Genomic DNA, 7,142 nt, shown 5'->3' with positions numbered 1-7,142 from the left:
ATATAATTAATAATTACATTGTAGCTATGTTAGGGTTAATATTTATTTTACAGGTAAATTGTTAATTATTTTAACTAGGTATAATAGATATTAAATAGTTATTAACTATTTAATATCTACCTAGTTAAAATAATTACCCAATTACCTGTAAAATAAATCCTAACCAAAGTTACAAATACACCTACACTATCAATAAATTTAATAAACTACTAACATCTATCTAAAAATACAATTAAATTAACTAAACTAAATTACAAAAAAAAAAAAACACTAAATTACAAAAAATAAAAAAAAGATTACAAGATATTTAAGCTAATTACACCTATTCTAAGCCCCCTAATAAAATAATAAACCCCCAAAATAAAAAAAATTCCCTGCCCTATTCTAAATTTAACAAATTTCAAAGCTCTTTACCTTACCAGCCCTTAAAAGGGCCTTTTGTGGGGCATGCCCCAAAGAATTCAGCTCTTTTGCATACAACAAATACAATACCCCCCCCCCCATTACAACCCACCACCCACATACCCCTATTCTAAACCCACCCAAACCCCCCTTAAAAAAGCCTAACACTACCCCCCTGAAGATCTCCCTACCTTGTCTTCACCACACCGGGCCGAACTCCTGATCCGATCCGGGCAATGTCTTCCTCCAAGCGGCAAAGAAGAATTCTTCCTCCGGCGACGTCTTCCTCCAAGCGGCAAAGAAGAATTCTTCCTCCGGCGACGTCTTCCTCCAAGCGGCAGCAAAGTCTTCATTCTTCCGGCGGCATCTTCAATCTTCTTTCTTCGCTCCGCCGCCGCGGAGCATCCATCCCGGCCGACTGCTGAACTTGGAATGAGGTACCTTTAAATGACGTCATCCAAGATGGCGTCCGCCGAATTCCGATTGGCTGATAGGATTCTATCAGCCAATCGGAATTAAGTTAAAAAAATCTGATTGGCTGATTGAATCAGCCAATCAGATTCAAGTTCAATCCGATTGGCTGATCCAATCAGCCAATCAGATTGAGCTCGCATTCTATTGGCTGTTCCGATCAGCCAATAGAATGCGAGCTCAATCTGATTGGCTGATTGGATCAGCCAATCGGATTGAACTTGAATCTAATTGGCTGATTCAATCAGCCAATCAGATTTTTTTAACTTAATTCCGATTGGCTGATAGAATCCTATCAGCCAATCGGAATTCGGCGGACGCCATCTTAGATGACGTCATTTAAAGGTACCTCATTCCAAGTTCAGCAGTCGGCCGGGATGGATGCTCCGCGGCGGCGGAGCGAAGAAAGAAGATTGAAGATGCCGCCGGAAGAATGAAGACTTTGCTGCCGCTTGGAGGAAGACGTCGCCGGAGGAAGAATTCTTCTTTGCCGCTTGGAGGAAGACGTCGCCGGAGGAAGAATTCTTCTTTGCCGCTTGGAGGAAGACATCGCCCGGATCGGATCAGGAGTTCGGCCCGGTGTGGTGAAGACAAGGTAGGGAGATCTTCAGGGGGGTAGTGTTAGGCTTTTTTAAGGGGGGTTTGGGTGGGTTTAGAATAGGGGTATGTGGGTGGTGGGTTGTAATGGGGGGGGGGGATTGTATTTGTTGAATGCAAAAGAGCTGAATTCTTTGGGGCATGCCCCACAAAAGGCCCTTTTAAGGGCTGGTAAGGTAAAGAGCTTTGAAATTTGTTTAATTTAGAATAGGGCAGGGAATTTTTTTATTTTGGGGGTTTATTATTTTATTAGGGGGCTTAGAATAGGTGTAATAAAATCTTGTAATCTTTTTTTTATTTTTTGTAATTTAGTGTTTGTTTTTTTTTTGTAATTTAGTTTAGTTAATTTAATTGTATTTTTATATAGATGTTTGTAGTTTATTAAATTTATTGATAGTGTAGGTGTATTTGTAACTTAGGTTAGGATTTATTTTACAGGTAATTGGGTAATTATTTTAACTAGGTAGATATTAAATAGTTAATAACTATTTAATATCTATTATACCTAGTTAAAATAATTAACTATTTACCTGTAAAATAAATATTAACCCTAACATAGCTACAATGTAATTATTAATTATATTGTAGCTATCTTAGGGTTTATTTTATAGGTAAGTATTTAGATTTAAATAGGTATATTTTAGTTTATAAATTAATTAGATTAATTTAATATAAATGTAGTTAGGGTTAGATAGAGTTAATATAGTTAATATAAATACTATAGTAACTATATTAACTATATTAACCCTAATATAATTAGGGTTAATATAGTTAATATATATAATGTAATACCTATATTAACTATAATATACTTAGGGTTAATATAGATAATATAGCTGGCGGCAGGGTAGGTAGATAAAATTAGGGGTTAATCATTTTAATAGAGATGGCGGCGGTGTAAGGGGCTTACATTAGGGGTTAATAATATTAATATAGCTGGCGGCGGTATAGGGGGATTAGATTAGCGGTTAATAATTTTTATATAGCTGGCGGCGGGGTAGGTAGATTAAATTATGGGTTAATAATTTTTATATAGGTGGCGGCGGTGTAAGGGGTCAGATTACGGGATAGATAAGGTAGATGGCGGCGGTTTTAGGGGCTCACAGTAGGGGGTTAGTTTATGTAGATGGCGGCGGGGTCCGGGAGCGGCGTTTTAGGGGGTAATAACTTTATTAGGGATTTCGGGGGGGGGGATCGCGGTTGACAGGTAGATAGACATTGCGCATGCGTTAGGTGTTAGGTTTATTTTAGAAGATCGCGGTTGACAGGGAGATAGACATTGCGCATGCGTTAGGTGTTAGGTTTATTTTAGAAGATCGCGGTTGACAGGGAGATAGACATTGCGCATGCGTTAGGTGTTAGGTTTATTTTAGAAGATCGCGGTTGACAGGGAGATAGACATTGCGCATGCGTTAGGTGTTAGGTTTATTTTAGCAGCCAGTTTAGGAAGTTACGGGGCTCCAATAGTCAGCGTAAGGCTTCTTACGGCTGCTTTTTGTGGCGAGGTGAAAATGGAGTAAGTTTTCTCCATTTTCGCCACGTAAGTCCTTACGCTGCATATTGGATACCAAACTGCGCGGGTTTGGTATACCTGCCTATGGCCCAAAAAACTGCGGGCGACGGCAGAAATATACGCGCGTAACTTCTAGCTTACGCCGTATATAGGATACCAAATCCGCGCAATTATTGGCGTCGCCGGCTTTTGCGGGCTACGATTTTTTTCGGATCGACCCCAATGTTTTCTACATGGCCCACAAGAACTAGCAGTCTCTTGTTGTGAAAAGCAAATACAAAAGCATGTGATAAGAGGCTTTCTGCAGAGGCTTAGAAACAGGCATACATTGAGATGTTTAAACATTATGGGGTCGATCCGATATAAATCGTCGCCCGCAAAAGCCGGCGACGCCAATATTTGCGCGGGTTTGGTATCACATATACGGCGTAACCTAGAAGTTACGCCCGTATATTTCTGCCGTCGCCCGCAGTTTTTTGGGCCATAGGCAGGTATACCAAACCCGCGCAGTTTGGTATCCAATATGCAGCGTAAGGACTTACGTGGCGAAAATGGAGAAAACGTACTCCATTTTCACCTCGCCACAAAAAGCAGCCGTAGTAAGCCTTACGCTGACTATTGGAGCCCCGTAACTTCCTAAACTGGCTGCTAAAATAAACCTAACACCTAACGCATGCGCAATGTCTATCTCCCTGTCAACCGCGATCTGCTAAAATAAACCTAACACCTAACGCATGCGCAATGTCTATCTCCCTGTCAACCGCGATCCCCCCCCCCCCCCGAAATCCCTAATAAAGTTATTACCCCCTAAACCGCCGCTCCCGGACCCCGCCGCCATCTACATAAACTAACCCCCTACTGTGAGCCTCTAAAACCGCCGCCATCTACCTTATCTATCCCCTAATCTGACCCCTTACACCACCGCCACCTATATAAAAATTATTAACACCTAATCTAATCCCCCTATACCGCCGCCAGCTATATTAATATTATTAACCCCTAATGTAAGCCCCTTACACCGCCGCCATCTCTATTAAAATGATTAACCCCTAATTTAATCTACCTACCCCGCCGCCAGCTATATTATCTATATTAACCCTAAGTATATTATAGTTAATATAGTTATTACATTATATATATTAACTATATTAACCCTAATTATATTAGGGTTAATATAGTTACTATAGTATTTATATTAACTATATTAACTCTATCTAACCCTAACTAAATTTATATTAAATTAATCTAATTCATTTAAAAACTAAAATATTCCTATTTAAATCTAAATACTTACCTATAAAATAAACCCTAAGATAGCTACAATATAATTAATAATTACATTGTAGCTATGTTAGGGTTAATATTTATTTTACAGGTAAATTGTTAATTATTTTAACTAGGTATAATAGATATTAAATAGTTATTAACTATTTAATATCTACCTAGTTAAAATAATTACCCAATTACCTGTAAAATAAATCCTAACCTAAGTTACAAATACACCTACACTATCAATAAATTTAATAAACTACAAACATCTATCTAAAAATACAATTAAATTAACTAAACTAAATTACAAAAAAAAAAAAAAACTAAATTACAAAAAATAAAAAAAATTACAAGATTTTTAAGCTAATTACACCTATTCTAAGCCCCCTAATAAAATAATAAACCCCCAAAATAAAAAAAAATCCCTGCCCTATTCTAAATTAAACAAATTTCAAAGCTCTTTACCTTACCAGCCCTTAAAAGGGCCTTTTGTGGGGCATGCCCCAAAGAATTCAGCTCTTTTGCATACAACAAATACAATCCCCCCCCCCCATTACAACCCACCACCCACATACCCCTATTCTAAAACCACCCAAACCCCCCTTAAAAAAGCCTAACACTACCCCCCTGAAGATCTCCCTACCTTGTCTTCACCACACCGGGCCGAACTCCTGATCCGATCCGGGCGATGTCTTCCTCCAAGCGGCAAAGAAGAATTCTTCCTCCGGCGATGTCATCCTCCAAGAGCCAATAGAATGCAAGCTCAATCTGATTGGCTGATTGGATCAGCCAATCGGATTGAACTTGAATCTGATTGGCTGATTCAATCAGCCAATCAGATTTTTTTAACTTAATTCCGATTGGCTGATAGAATCCTATCAGCCAATCGGAATTCGGCGGACGCCATCTTGGATGACGTCATTTAAAGGTACCTCATTCCAAGTTCAGCAGTCGGCCGGGATGGATGCTCCGCGGCGGCGGAGCGAAGAAAGAAGATTGAAGATGCCGCCGGAAGAATGAAGAATTTGCTGCCGCTTGGAGGAAGACGTCGCCGGAGGAAGAATTCTTCTTTGCCGCTTGGAGGATGACATCGCCGGAGGAAGAATTCTTCTTTGCCGCTTGGAGGATGACATCGCCGGAGGAAGAATTCTTCTTTGCCGCTTGGAGGAAGACATCGCCCGGATCGGATCAGGAGTTCGGCCCGGTGTGGTGAAGACAAGGTAGGGAGATCTTCAGGGGGGTAGTGTTAGGCTTTTTTAAGGGGGGTTTGGGTGGTTTTAGAATAGGGGTATGTGGGTGGTGGGTTGTAATGGGGGGGGGGATTGTATTTGTTGTATGCAAAAGAGCTGAATTCTTTGGGGCATGCCCCACAAAAGGCCCTTTTAAGGGCTGGTAAGGTAAAGAGCTTTGAAATTTGTTTAATTTAGAATAGGGCAGGGAATTTTTTTTTATTTTGGGGGTTTATTATTTTATTAGGGGGCTTAGAATAGGTGTAATTAGCTTAAAAATCTTGTAATCTTTTTTTTATTTTTTGTAATTTAGTGTTTGTTTTTTTTTGTAATTTAGTTTAGTTAATTTAATTGTATTTTTAGATAGATGTTTGTAGTTTATTAAATTTATTGATAGTGTAGGTGTATTTGTAACTTAGGTTAGGATTTATTTTACAGGTAATTGGGTAATTATTTTAACTAGGTAGATATTAAATAGTTAATAACTATTTAATATCTATTATACCTAGTTAAAATAATTAACAATTTACCTGTAAAATAAATATTAACCCTAACATAGCTACAATGTAATTATTAATTATATTGTAGCTATCTTAGGGTTTATTTTATAGGTAAGTATTTAGATTTAAATAGGAATATTTTAGTTTATAAATGAATTAGATTAATTTAATATAAATTTAGTTAGGGTTAGATAGAGTTAATATAGTTAATATAAATACTATAGTAACTATATTAACCCTAATATAATTAGGGTTAATATAGTTAATATATATAATGTAATAACTATATTAACTATAATATACTTAGGGTTAATATAGATAATATAGCTGGCGGCGGGGTAGGTAGATTAAATTAGGGGTTAATCATTTTAATAGAGATGGCGGCGGTGTAAGGGGCTTACATTAGGGGTTAATAATTTTAATATAGATGGCGGCGGTGTTAGGGGCTCACTTTAGGGGGTTATAGATATAATATAGCTGGCGGCGGGGTACGGGAGCGGCGGTTTAGGGGTTAATAGCTTTTTTATTGTTAGGCTAGTGAGGGGGGATAGCGGATAGAGGGTTAGACAGTGCGGGCTATGTTAGGGAGGCGTGTTAGACAGTGCGGGCTATGTTAGGGAGGCGTGTTAGACAGTGCGGGTGTTTTAAACTTTAGTCAGGTTTTATAGGCGCCGGCAGATTCTAACGTGCCGCAAGTCACTGGCGACGCCAGAAATTTGTACTTGCGCTGATTTCTGGACATCGCTGGTTTGTGAGACTTACGGCACGTTAGCATCTGACGGCGACTTATATGGGATGGCTCGAGTTGCGAGCTGAAACTGCGGGCGACGCCGGTTCCCTCGCTTGCGCCGCAAACTGCGATCTATATCGGATCGCGCCCTATAACGTTTATTAATATAACAATGTTGGTTGTGCAAAACTGGTAATGGGTAGTAAAGGCTTTTTCTATCTTTTTAAAATTCTATTGTAGACTGTCCCTTTAATAAACAATTCAGTCTTTTATGTCAGACTCTATTCTCCTCTTATTCCAATCCCTGCTTCCCCTTGATCTTTACCCCCAAACCACACTTAGCCCCTTCTCTTTAGCCCCTCACTTTGTGTTCCATAACCCCACCCCCAATTGAATTTCCTGTCATTTCCATCTCATTAAGCTCTGATAAT

The sequence above is a fragment of the Bombina bombina genome, chromosome 7, assembly GCF_027579735.1.
Source record: "Bombina bombina isolate aBomBom1 chromosome 7, aBomBom1.pri, whole genome shotgun sequence".
Classification (NCBI taxonomy): Eukaryota; Metazoa; Chordata; class Amphibia; order Anura; family Bombinatoridae; genus Bombina; species Bombina bombina.
Note: the sequence above shows the minus strand (reverse complement) of the source record.